Source organism: Gavia stellata, chromosome 4 (genome assembly GCF_030936135.1).
Source record: "Gavia stellata isolate bGavSte3 chromosome 4, bGavSte3.hap2, whole genome shotgun sequence".
NCBI lineage: Eukaryota > Metazoa > Chordata > Aves > Gaviiformes > Gaviidae > Gavia > Gavia stellata.
Genome location: NC_082597.1, coordinates 35,072,254 through 35,085,482, shown reverse-complemented (window position 1 = coordinate 35,085,482; position 13,229 = coordinate 35,072,254). Strand labels below are relative to the sequence as shown.

The 13,229-nt window shown below is 38.2% G+C and overlaps 1 non-coding gene across 1 annotated transcript; it reads right to left on the bottom strand.

Moving 5' to 3' along the window:
- Positions 1-5,043: 5,043 nt before the first annotated feature.
- On the bottom strand, positions 5,044-5,204 carry LOC132317009 (U1 spliceosomal RNA). Its single transcript, XR_009483981.1, has one exon. It is a non-coding gene; the product is annotated as a U1 spliceosomal RNA (small nuclear RNA).
- Between the last annotated feature and the right edge of the window lie 8,025 nt (positions 5,205-13,229).

Below are 13,229 nucleotides of genomic sequence, written 5' to 3'. Positions count from 1 at the left end.
AATTAATGTACTGCACATCATAGAAATGTCTGCTTGCATTCCTCTTTCACAGACATGTGTTTGGCGCCTGGGGTATTAACTTCCAGACTTTGTTTCTTTTTACTGCATATTCGTCTGCAGTACTGTTGCCTGCAAATGGGGTGCAGTAGAAAAACAACCTGTGTTGCCTTTGCCCTTTCCCAGTTCTCTCAGATGAAAAGGTAGTTCATTCATAAGATCATAAGTGATTTTAATAATTTCTTATATGAGATGCCATCATCTAGTAAGAGTTTATTTTCAATTTTGGTTAGAACTATAACCCATATTAAGTTTCTATTTATAAGTAACAGATTTTTTTTGAATGCTCCAGTAGCAATAAAATAAAAAGCAGTGCCTCTGGAAAACAAGATTAAAATAATAAATGCTTAGACACAAAACGAAAGGAAAATCATTGTTGTTCAATAAACATACAATTGCTTCCAAAAATATTACATCCTTATCTGGTTCAGAGCTACATTATACTCTATTTTGATTAGGCTTCTTGCATAAATACAAAACAACTCTTTTTTGTTGTTTGCAGAGACAAGAACGAAAAATATATTCAGCAGGGTGTTACTCACAAACCATCCAAAATATAGTTTTGACCATAATGCAAAGAAATCAATCTGACCAATGAACTGTACAATTTATGTTCTGAAAACTCTCTGTTGTATAAAATAGAATTTGCTAAATTTCTTCAGAACTAATGTATTTCTCACTTCATGTACAAGCATACCATTAAGTTCAAACCAGTATTTTTTTTTTTAATATAGCTGAGAATATATTTTGATTATATACCTTTCCCTGTGTTCCAATGCATTTTTGGTAGTTCTACTCCTTTATCCTTATTTTGCAAGAATAACACATGTTTCTATTTTGACACTAGCAGGTTACAATGCTCAAGGCAGACATCAAGAATTATATAACTTGATAAGTAAGTCCCTATTCATTTTTTGCTGTTCATAAAATAGTAGCTAGCAACAAGCATTACTACCTATGTATAATGCATATTATATTCATGTGTACAATGTATATTATATTCATTCAATATTAAGCAAAAAATAATTTCAATAGCAGGATGTAACTGCTTATACATTATTAAATAAAAGAAGTTGGAAAGAACATTTATGTGAATAGACTCCAGAAAAGAGTAATTGGCAGGAGAACACTTGGGGCAGAAGTCATTTCACCATCTTTTAACAGGACAGCAACTGTGTGTTCACATATGCACAGCTACTCAGGGCAGAAAAGCTGAGATTAAAAGCTCCTGTGCATGAATACATGTGGACAATGATGTTAACACAAGTCACTCAAAAGGGGATAAAGAGGCAATGGGTCAAAAAAAGGAAGTGATTTTTGTTAGCAGCATTATCCTCATGTACTCACTAGGACCAGAGCTTTTAAGGCTTTGAGAGAAGAATTCCTTATTCTGCACGCATGGACACAAAAAGGCTCACACAGACCACAATAAACAAGCACTTTCACACAGTGAAGTGGTTACTTACCTTCCTGAGACGGATGTTACTGGAAGTGATGTGTGTTTGGAAAAACACTTATTTTCCCCTAAATGAAATACAAACAGGTTTTACTACTATCATTTTTTGCTCATTGTTTAAAGCTACTTCTAGGTATCTCTGGATTTCTAGTTTATGATCCCCTGCTGGGAACCCATTCTAGATGGAATTTAATGATGATATTTCAAAAAAAAGATCTTTCCTGGGCATTTTGATACCTCTATCTGGTGCTATATCAGTAGACATTGATCAATTGGTTGCTATGAAACACAGCAGCACCTGCTATTCTACTCATAGAAAGGTATATAGATCTGGATGTTACTCAGTTAATTTAGTGATGTTTTTAGTTTATTTTTCAACATCAGTTCTACTCATTTCAAACAGCTGTACAGAACAGAGTGTTGTTAATGTACACGTAATAGTGCACGGTTACAGAAGAGTCTCCATTTGTAAAGAAAACCTCATCCAAAAAGTTATTTACAACTCACTGTGTTTGCAAACTGAAATAGGCAAATTCAGAGACAAACGCTCATGCTCCTTCCTTCTTAGTTTACCCTAGTGAGAAAGGAGCCCCTTCTTTTCTGTCTTGCCATGAATTTCAGCTCCTATTCCTTTGCATACACAGAAGGGGGATCTCCCACGGGGGATTATACTACTTGACTGTCTCCCTTCCATCACCATTGCCACTCCCTCCTGATCCCAAGTGGGCAGAGAAGTGACACACCAGTGAAGGGACACAGTATCCTTCCACATATACTAGAGCCTCCTCAGAGAAATTAGCAACACTACATTAACGTAATGCACTTGATTACATAGATCTAGAGATGAGTCCCATCTGAAAAGTTTCTTTAACAGCCACCACATGGGACCTCAGTGGGTGAGGGGACCAGCACCCATGCAGCTCCAGCCTCTGTCTTGACCCCTGCGAGGACCCTCCTGGACAGAAGTCAAAGTGGCTTGCTCTGGCTGGGACAGCTCTGGATCATTAAACCATTGAATCATTAATCACGTTAAACCATTACATCTTCTCTTCTGAAAAAGATGAAGGTGAATTATCTCTCCATCCCTTCCTTGCTTTTACCCACAAGAGGTGAGCAAATCCCCAAACCAAGAAAACCTGACACATCCTTTCACTAATATCACTTCAATACACTATTTTACCCTAATTAGCTTATGCTTACATTATAGATATGATGTATATATTTTATATATATATTATATAGATATATTTATAGAAACCTGTCTTGCCTCACTAGATAGCAATGAGTAGAAATTTCACAACAAACACACCACTGAATCTTCTGTTAGCTGTGGGTATAAATCCCAACCTTAGTGTTCTGTTAATACATTTCTAAACTGAGTATCTCTATTCCAGTTAATTTCCAATTTTAATCATCTAGATTTTAAGCCAGCTGTCCCCAAGTAAGGATGTGAAAGCTGACTTACTTGCTCTTCAAATGAAAACCAGACAGCCCTTCCTGTTCACAGAAGAAATAATATGACTCACCAATTATTTCGTAAAACTACTCTATAGAAAGCAGTAAGATTTGGAGGTGCTTAGAGGGAAAGAAAAGTGACTGAAAGAAACATTATTCTCACTAGCTCCATGAACCACCAATACCTTCCTCTGTTTTTCCTAAAAGCGATTCATTTTTTTCTCAGGAGCAGAGCAGAAAGCATAAGAACAGGGATCACAACTTTTCCCAAATATTTGAATAATGAGAAGAAAAAAAAACAAAAATAAAAAAGCATTGGTGGCCAGTTATGATACTGGGATGCTAGAGAACAGATGTCACTTCTGGGCTCTGCCAAAGACTTTCTGAGTGACCTTGGCTTAGATAAGTCAAAATCCTTGTGGGCCCCAAGCCCATACATTAAGCAGGGATAACAGTAATACCATCTTTGTGAACCTGTAGAGATAGCTCCTTAGTGTAATAGCTGTCTCCTAGTAAGTCCACATCAGGTACCTAGGACACTATTGACCTCTTATCTGGGTTGACACTGCTGTATGATGTAGGCAACTACGATGATGCAATAGCTGCTCAAGAACTTTCTGCGCAGTATCATAACACCTAATGCAGATCCAGTTAACCTTGTGCACTTATTCAGTCCCAAACAAAATAGTGTCTGAGCATATCTAATCTACCTGTGTAGATGCACCCACCTCAGGGGGGCAACTGTTTGTGTAAGAAAGAAATAATGATGTATAAGGAGGCTAAGAAATAGCTTCTCATGAGATTTTAGGCATCTAAGTTAGATGTAAGTGGATATTAAACACCTAAGCCCAAACCACAAGTCTTGAAACACCATCTTTGCTGATGTCTAATCCTGTATGCGCCTACATCTTTGTCAGCAGAGTTCGTCAGTACACAATCTGTTGCCTGCATGTGAGCCAAAGTCACCAGCAACTGCTCTGTGACCCATATCCTATGATATCTGCAGTCCCACTGTGCATGCTTCCTAGTGCTGCATGGCACATAAACATGCTCACTACACCTAGAAGAGCAAGCACTGGAGGAAGTATCACATCAGTTGCTATTTCACTCAGAGGAGGAAGAGAAAAAGTCCTGTTACACAATAGCTTAGCAGTTACAGAAGATAAGGAAAACCTGCCCCCAGATCCCAAGCGAGTGCAAACCCACCTCTGCCATCTCTCAGAGACGGCCTGAAGCGGGAGACCTGAGGCCACGCTGCAGTAAGGGTGTCCTTGAAGCAGCCACTCTGCACATGGCATAAGTGATGATCCTATCACTTAATGAGTGTGAGAAAGAGCCTGTGTGACTCTCCAGTTGAGGGTGTCACATCCTGGCCAGGAAGGCAGGACACCTGAGTTGCTGAACCTGCTCCAGCTACAAAATGTAAACAGCTTTGTGACATCCATGGTAGAACAGCAGGTGAAGCAAACCTCAAGTACTCACATATACTGACACACAGGTATGTATATAAATGTGTCCTAAGAAAAATGAGTCATTGCACATCATTTTTTAGAGTAATAGTGAGGATACCTAACTCTAAGGACGACTCCTGACCGGAGGAAGGCTCTAACTACAATCTAGACTTAGCTCCAAAGCTGAGTACAGACATGGGGCTCAGAACATACTTTATAACACAGAAAAACTGGGAAAGAGCAAGGACAGATGGTCAGAGGTCTGCAACAGCTTCCATGTAAGGAAACAATCAAATAATTCACTCTGGGAAACAGATGACTGAGGAAGGATGTGGCAGAAGTGTGTAAAATCGTAAGTGTCATGGAGAGGGTAGTCTGGCACCAATCTTGTACTGCATCTACCAATTCGAGAGTGAGGGATATCAAATGAAGCTCCAAATAAGAATTTACACTGAACTAAAAGGTGTTGTTCTCATTAAATGGGTGGAATTCCTTGTAAGGAACATCAAAGATGCTAAAAGTTGATACAGGCTTAAGCAGCAATCAGATCACCTTTTCCTATGTTCTTCCCTAAGCATCCGCTTAAGATTACTGGTAGTGTGGAGGTAGGAATATGTTTTACTTCAGGAAAAAGAACAAAAACAGTCTCCCACATCACAAATTTTACAGTCATGTTCCCTGGATCTGGGGAAATTGCAGGAGTCAGCCTACCTGAAGTGCTAGTGATGAGGCTCACTCTCAAAAACCACCTTCATGATCAGAATGTCTCCCTGTCAGGTAAGTATCATGGACAGCCTGCTGGGCTGGGTGAATCCACATTCTGATCCAGCACAGCCATTTTTATGTTTACCCAGCCCGATGGTATCACTATTGATTATCACAGTCAACTGATATTGACTATCAGTATCAACTTCTTTCAGTATCTAACTCCATGCTTTGGCATCCACTTGATAGGTATTACTTACCTAGAAGATACTTTGGCATTGCAGGTTTGAGTGTCGCAAGCCTTTTATTCTAATTGGAGCTAATGCCTAGAGCCAGCCTCACTTTGCTTAGTAGGCAGTCCCACACCTGAAAAATGGACCCTGTTAGTCTGCTGGGAACCTAGACATCATATAGAGTGGGGAAAGGCATTCCTGAGAAACAAGCTAAAAAACCCTGCTGTGTGGGGAGCTACCTAGAGGTAGCCAAACGAAATACATTTTTTCAGGAATACACTAAGGGCCACCCTCTCTGGGGTTTAGACACACTAAATGCTTTCAATGGGTCAAGACACAGTTCTTAAAAGGCAACTGAGCCTATCTGGGACAAGGTATAGATGCTGAACATTCATCATCATACTCAACTGCCTATGGTCTTGTAGCTTTAAAAGTTACACAGGTTTTATAACCTCTCTCTTTACCTAACTTCTATCTAGATTGCACAGGAAGTGTCAATAGGGTATTTTGGGTCTTGCTCTTAATACAAACACATCTTGAAAGAAGAATCAGTTAGCTAAACAGAAAGAGTCTGACGAAAACTTAATTAAAGTAGCTGGAAGTAACTCCATTGTACATCCTACTCTAGGAAGATATGAACCTTATGGAGTCTGAGTTTTTGTGAAGCTAAGGGATTTTTAAACTCTCTGAGAGCTTGCAAAATGAATTTGGTCTCTTTTTACTCTGTCATTGAAACTCATAGTTAGTTTTATTTCATATAAGGATAATTCAATTTTTTTAAACCACAAAAAATGTTTTTCTAGCTACAGACAATCATGTGCAATGTATTAAGGACAGAACAGACTCCAAGTCCAAGGTTTGGCACAGTCTCAGTCCTAAAGAGACATACTTACAAAAATTGGGATTTTTTTTTCTTCCCCTTTTCTCCACTGCTTTCCCAGGGTGTCTCTTTTTCACACAGTCAGCTCTTTGCTTCTTTTCTCACCCTGTTTTTCACTATATACACTTCCATCTTCCCCCTTTTTCATAGTCACCTTTAAAGAGATAAGTAAGGTGTGCTCCCAGTAACACTGGAGAAGACGTCAAAAATTTTAATGAGAAATATTTCAGCAGTTTGAAACCTGTCAGAATGTTTTAGCTCATGTCTAATAAGAACAGGATGTCCATGGATTATTTCCAGCACTCTCTCTTGTGAGTTTATCGCTTCTGATTCAGAAGCACTGCATTTTGAATAGCACCAGGCCAAACCTTCAAAAAATATTCACTCAAATTAAAATTTGTTTGGGTGTCTTCGTGCTCCCTTTTGCATTCATTCATCACGAATATGCCAATACGTGAAATGGTGACAGAACTGATCAGAGTAAGAAGTTAATTTTAACTAAATACATAAAAAATTCAACAGTTGGGAAGGACCTCAAGATCAAAAAGAACTCCTAGAAATTATCAGGAAAAGTTTTTGAATGCATTTGAGATAGCTGTAAATAGTCAATGGGGATTTCTTTAAGAAAAAAATCTAATTTACCCAGGTACATATCAGTAAAATACTCAGCACAAATATTGAGCATACTCCTTATCAGAGACAGAGTTGAATTAATGGTTCATTCTGCTACTTCCAGGGCCACTAACCAGCAGCACCAGGAGGAACTTTAAAATTAAACCCAGCTTCTGTTATTGTGGCATATCATCATGCACATCATCAGTAGTGACACACACCTCGAATCTTACCTATCCTTACCTACCCTCCTGCAAAAATGTCTAAAACACTAGTTTCTAACCAGCTTCCTTCCTCAAACACAGATAATTCACAGTCCAACAGCATCTTCCAAGCAGCCTCTGCTTTCTGCTACTTGAGAGTCGTAGACAACTACAATGAAAAAGGAACGTAGAAATTAGCTTAATGTACCTAATCTGTAAAATTGTATTCTCTCTTGCAGAGAATAGTTACATTATAAAACAGAGTTTATCAAATAGCCCCCAAAATAAACTAGACAACCTCCTCAGTCTAGTTCCTTTATCAGACCTTCAGGTCACTTAAAATCATTGCAGATACAGGCCAGTTTGAAAAAATTTAAAGCTAATTTTTGAAGGGGAAAATGTTCAAAGCAAGAAAACTTGAACATTTAAAAAGCAAGATAACTTCTAAAGAATAGTAAATAATGTGCTATCAGAGGCATAAGTTTCACAAGTCGCATTTTTTACGCAAAGAGGTGAATTCTCATGCCAGCAAATGCTGTTGTTTCTGAGCCTGGTTTGAGCAGAGGGTGCAGTTTATTGGTTCTTTCTTGTGTCACAAAATGTATAGCAGTTCACAGGCTACAGTGATTAAAATTTCCATATTTTGAAAGACTGCAACTGCTTCTCCAGACTGTAAAACAAAATCCTTTTCTTGTGTCCCAGTGCAGAGCTTCATGCCTACCTGACCAGCAGAAGGTCAGAAGGGTTGCAGTGCTGGCTGCTCTGCACTGGCTTAAATACCCAGGTAAAAAAAGAGGAGGTGTGCATTGATTTTGGGCATACTTTATTTCACATATGTACACATTTAGAAACATTTATTGCATCAGAGCTACTGCCAGAAACCAAGTAAGTAGATTTTGGATCTGAATTTACCTTTTTGTTGCATTTTTAAGGAAAAGTCCGACAACACAGGGCAATCTATTCTCAGCTTACAGTCTTTTAAAGTACAGGGATAAACTTCCTATTACTGACAGCAGCGTTAGCATTAGCATTTGCCTATCACTGTGTTGCCTGCAAGTCCTTGGCAGAAATCAGGATTCTGCCTGTCTAGATGCTGCAAACAGGACTTTGTGAAGAAGGTCAGCATGAACTGTGATTATTAGAGTTAGCTGCAACCAGAACCCCTGCTCAAAGGAAAATTTTGGAAAATCTTGGACCCACATTCAAACTAGCTGCTCTGGCCACTTCTGTGGTAATTGCTTAGTCTACATTCTTGAAACCCTTAGTTGCCAGCTCTGACTGGCTTTAAACTGGAGCTCCTTTTCCAGTCAAAATCCCAAGACGCAGAATCAACAGAAACAATGGAGGAGAAGAGGATGTTATTCTACTTCACAAAGTATTAACTGAACACAGAATAAGGACAGAAGCTGCACCAAAATGTAAGGAAACTGCAGTTTTATCCATTGCAGGCAGTAAACTGCCTACATCTGAAAGGTTCTTTTTGTTTCTCTAGAAGCAAAGAGGAGGCTGTAAGTACAAACAAATGGTAAAACTAATATGAACAAAACAGGAAGAACTAAAAAAAAAAAACCATCATTGAGTAGTCAGACTCTGCCTCTTAAACAGTTAATGACCATCTTGCATTGCTCTACTTGCATAATCTCAAAACACTTTATTATTGAGAAATGAACACAGACTATTTCCTTTACAAACACAACAGCCAGAATATTTCTGTATTACTTCATAGGAGGGTCCTTCACAAAATGCCATGACTCCAGTCAGCAAACAATACAGTTTTTTTAACTGGTTACCAAACCTCACATGCAAAGTAATAAACCTTGGGATACGTTGCTCTTGCTCCATAAGCTCTCCCACAAATAAATGTCTTTTGACTGTAAAGAAGCTGTATCTCCCATCCCCCTTGAGTGATATGTGTTAGTTCTGCAGCATTTCTGTGTTACAATGAATCTACAGAAAACACTTGAGGTGATGGCACAGATTTCACAAAGTATATTACAAAATGCTTACATTGTGAATTCCTCCGTACCCACAGTTAAAAGGGACATGTAGCAGCTTGCTGCTTTGCTGTAGGAGAACCTGCAACACATATGCAAAACAATGAAAGAAAATAAACATTTTTAAGGACCTGATCTTGCAAATCGTTGAGTCACCACCAATGATTTCCATGGGAATGTTTGTGCTTAAAGTTAAGAACGTGCTTAAGAGCTTTGCTGAGTCAAAGCCAGAGAACTCAACTTCTCTTCTCGCAGCATTTGTATTTCTCCTCATTTGAAACTGTAAAGATGATCTTGATACTTTCCTCAGCTGTTTTAATTGGTTGATGTATTCTAGAAGTAAGCGAGTTAGAACAAGGTGCTTTCCTTTTCACTTAAAACTGCATTTTTTACTGTCTGCCTAAATACTTTAAGAAAACTCCTCCTCTGCCTAACCGGAAAAGAACTCATTGACACATTATTATATTTCATAACTACTTAAAGTGAGTATTTTGAGTATGTGATTTACCATGTGCTTTATCTGATTGTTTTTGATCTGCCTGACCTTTTAATCAAAAGGGGAAACAGATTTATCTGTGGTGAAAACATGACACAATTACCAATTCTGCCTTACTTTTGAGAACTTAGAACATTTTGTACCTAGGTTTTACAACTGTACAACTTCCTAGCAGAGATGTCATCATGTTTATGACACCATGTTTTCTTTTTCTTGCCCCAACTTCCGTTCTGGCTTTAACTGAACAGTTTAACCTTAGACTTTCCCCATCGCTTCCTGTGTTAAATCCATGCTGCTGAGAACTCTTTGCTGATCTCTTAACCTCTTGCATTCATGTTTACTACGTATTGCATAGTCATTATTAAAATCAGTAACATTTTCTTGGAAACATTTTTAAGGTCGTTGAAATATTTTGGACTCTTGCCTGTTAGTAATCTGCCTACAAAGAATACTGTAAATCAGTGTTTGCCCAGTTCAACTATGATTGTTGCTCGTGTTATTGGTGTTCTCAAGTGACTGGGATCCTGTTGCAAAAGGAACTTCACAAATACAGGAAGAAACAGTACAAAAGAACTCACTGTTGCCCAGATGATACAGGTTTTAAAACTCTTCAACCAAAATGACACATGACTTTCATCAATGAACAATGTTGTAATGGTTCTCACACTCTTGGCCGGGGTCAAAACAGCTGGGTTTTAAAAGCAATTTTTTTACAGAAGCTAAAATGTTAAGTCAATGCTTTAGTTCTTATGTTTATAAATAGAAACTTTCAAATGCAAGTAGTTACAATAATTAGATTTAATACATCATACTGCAATGTACTCTGGATCTTAAAGCCAAAGACAAAATTTGGATGATCTTGTTTTGTCATGGTGAAAAGCATAATAAATGTGCATATTCTCAGACTATTTGTCCTAAAAAAGTTGAACAAAACATCCTACCTGTGCACAGTCATCTGCACAGTCTTCCACATCATTTATAGAACATTTTAACATATTTATCCTAAAATAATTTGAGAAATTATTGTTTCAGTGGTTGCTTCACTTGTCACTGACTTCAGTGGCAAAATCAGTTTAAGAAGCCTGGGCTTCTCCTCTTTCACCACACCAGTTTGCTTCCTCCCTAGCAATACTTACAGAGCTGTTGGTGGGGCTCTGCAAGAAGGTGGATTGCTGAAAGGATCCAGGTTACGAGTAACCCTGGAGAGGCTGATGCATTGTCGTGTACGGGTAGGAATAAGAGACGAGCAAAAGGGGCACATGGGGGGAGGCAGGACTCCTTGAACTGACATTATCTTCGTAACACAGACTGACATCCTGAGAAATATCCTCCTGTGGCTGGTGAGCAGCTATGGAGAGGTGTGAAGAACTCTGCTGCGAGTTCCTAACACCTTCAGTGAAGGGGGGAAGGCACCAAGGCTTTAGCAGCAGTTGTGACTTCCAAAGGCAAATTAATCACAGGCATTAAAGAGGTTACAAACTGATCCCCCCACCCCAAAGTCTACAAACTACAGCTAAAAAATTCCTCCTTTTCTTGGGATTGCTTGTTCCATCAGATGTTGTGAAGTTGCTATTTCACTGATGCTGCTGTCACCTTACATATTTTTCTTAACTAAAAAATGCACTGAAGTTGAGGCTAGATTTAAAGAAAGTCAGACAAACTCCACCAGTTGTGGCAGATGCAGTGTCAGTGGCTACCCATACAGACTTCCCCCAAGCTGCTTATTCAGGCTTCACCACCTATCCCGGGCGAGATGGCTGCACCCTCCCATCTGCTGGTGTCACTGTATGCATAGTCTCCTCTAACCCAGTTCTGTCAAAATTGATCCAGTTTTTTTAAAAAAAAATCCCTCACTATAAAGTATTTAAAGTCACTCAAATCTCTTTGATAGAATAATGTTAATGAGTAACCAGACATTCAATTCTGCTGGAGGCTGGGTGTAGGGAGGGGGACAAAAATTTCCAGTTGGAAGAAAGTGGCAGGCAGGTGTCAGCAGCCTGGGTAAGTCAGTCCCTCACCCCGCTGCCAGCCACCATAGGTCGGCTAGTCTCATACTTGCTACCAAAGTCAGACCTAACCCTTCAGTTATTCCTAACTGATGCTTTTCAGTCAGTCAACAGCATCTGTTACTCAAGAACAAGTAGACAAGACAACTCAAGAGTGCCCTAGTCCAGACAGTATCTGGATTTGGGCATAAAAGATGAAAAAGTAGTAACAAAAACCACCCAAATTTTAAAAATATAAAGTTTGAACTTTTGTTTACACATCATAAAGTATAAAAAATTGAAAATATCCATTTAAGTTTCAGCTTTTCATTTCAAGTAACAATACTTCTTGAAATGCAAAATACCAGCTTTGAATGAGAGTTGCAAAATTACAGAGCAAGTTAGTCTCTCAGGCTGCGCGTTTCCAAACTTTAATAAACCATGGAAAGACCACTGCCTTATCTTATTGTTTTGGATTTCTCAACTTCCTTTTTCCATCAAATATGTTTCAGTTGTGGTCATATGTCATTGGTTTGGTAACTACATTTGCTCTTTTTTGGACTAGTCTTTTATTGAGCAAACCTTGAGTTAAATCCAGGTCAGTTTATTCAAAATTTGGCTGTGCCAGAATTGGACCTTTTCGATGGCAAAAATCATTTATTAATTATTCTAAAGTTTGAGATACTATGGATGTGATTGTGGGGTTTTTATTCTGATACAAAGCAGTGTCGCTCAGTCAAGAGCAATATAAAGCAAAATATTGCTTTATATCAGGCTGTATTGTTGTTCACTGAGTAACACAGCAGCAAGAATTAGCCTCTCTGAATCATTTATATCTTAAGGGAAAATTACCTGGCTGACACACCATTCTTTAATGTAATTTTTCCATGTCTTACTCCTTTCAAAGGAAATGCAGGGCTATACTTTAGAAACCATGTAATACATAACAGGTGTGGTATTTGGTAATTTTACCTGCATTAAATAAGCAAGTACTCCTAAAGAGCCCTTAAAAAAATCTAAGTTTGGTCTCAGGAATCCTGCCTTACCGTACCTAAAACAGAGGAGTTATGTGTAAGTGTGCATTATTTTTGCAGCTAATTTCAAGGTTGATGGGCAGGCAAAGCATTTTAAAATGTTTGCTTTTGGATCTCTACTTTTTCATATGCTGAGCTAAATGACAGAAAGTATAAGTGCCAGTGCAGCTCAAACTATTTATTTTCTTGTAACTGGCCTTGGAAAAGAGTGCAATCATTGCTAGCAAGAACAACAAGTTCATCTTCATCATGAGTTTAGATAAGGAAAGATTTTACAGGAAGTTGTAAGAAAGAAAAGCACTTTCCACAGCAAATATATTGTCAAATGACTATTCTTGTAAAGTATTTGTTTATTGGAAGTTATTGAAAAAATTAACTGTTATAGAAACATTAGTTTAAAACACATGAAATTTTGAAAAACTTGTGTGAAACCCAAATATATTGGGCGGCACATTTTCATGGAGAAGCACTGATGAAAATGAAAAAAACCTTGTTAGCATTTTTTTGAGAAAAATACAATTTCCTAATGAAACATGCCAGATATAGTACTTAAGTCAGAAAAAAAAATTATACTTTCAAAAATGAAAATTAACAAGTTTTTCCATGAATAGGAAAACATATACACCATGGCTTACTCAGAGCACAACAACAGCTTTAGCTCCTGAATG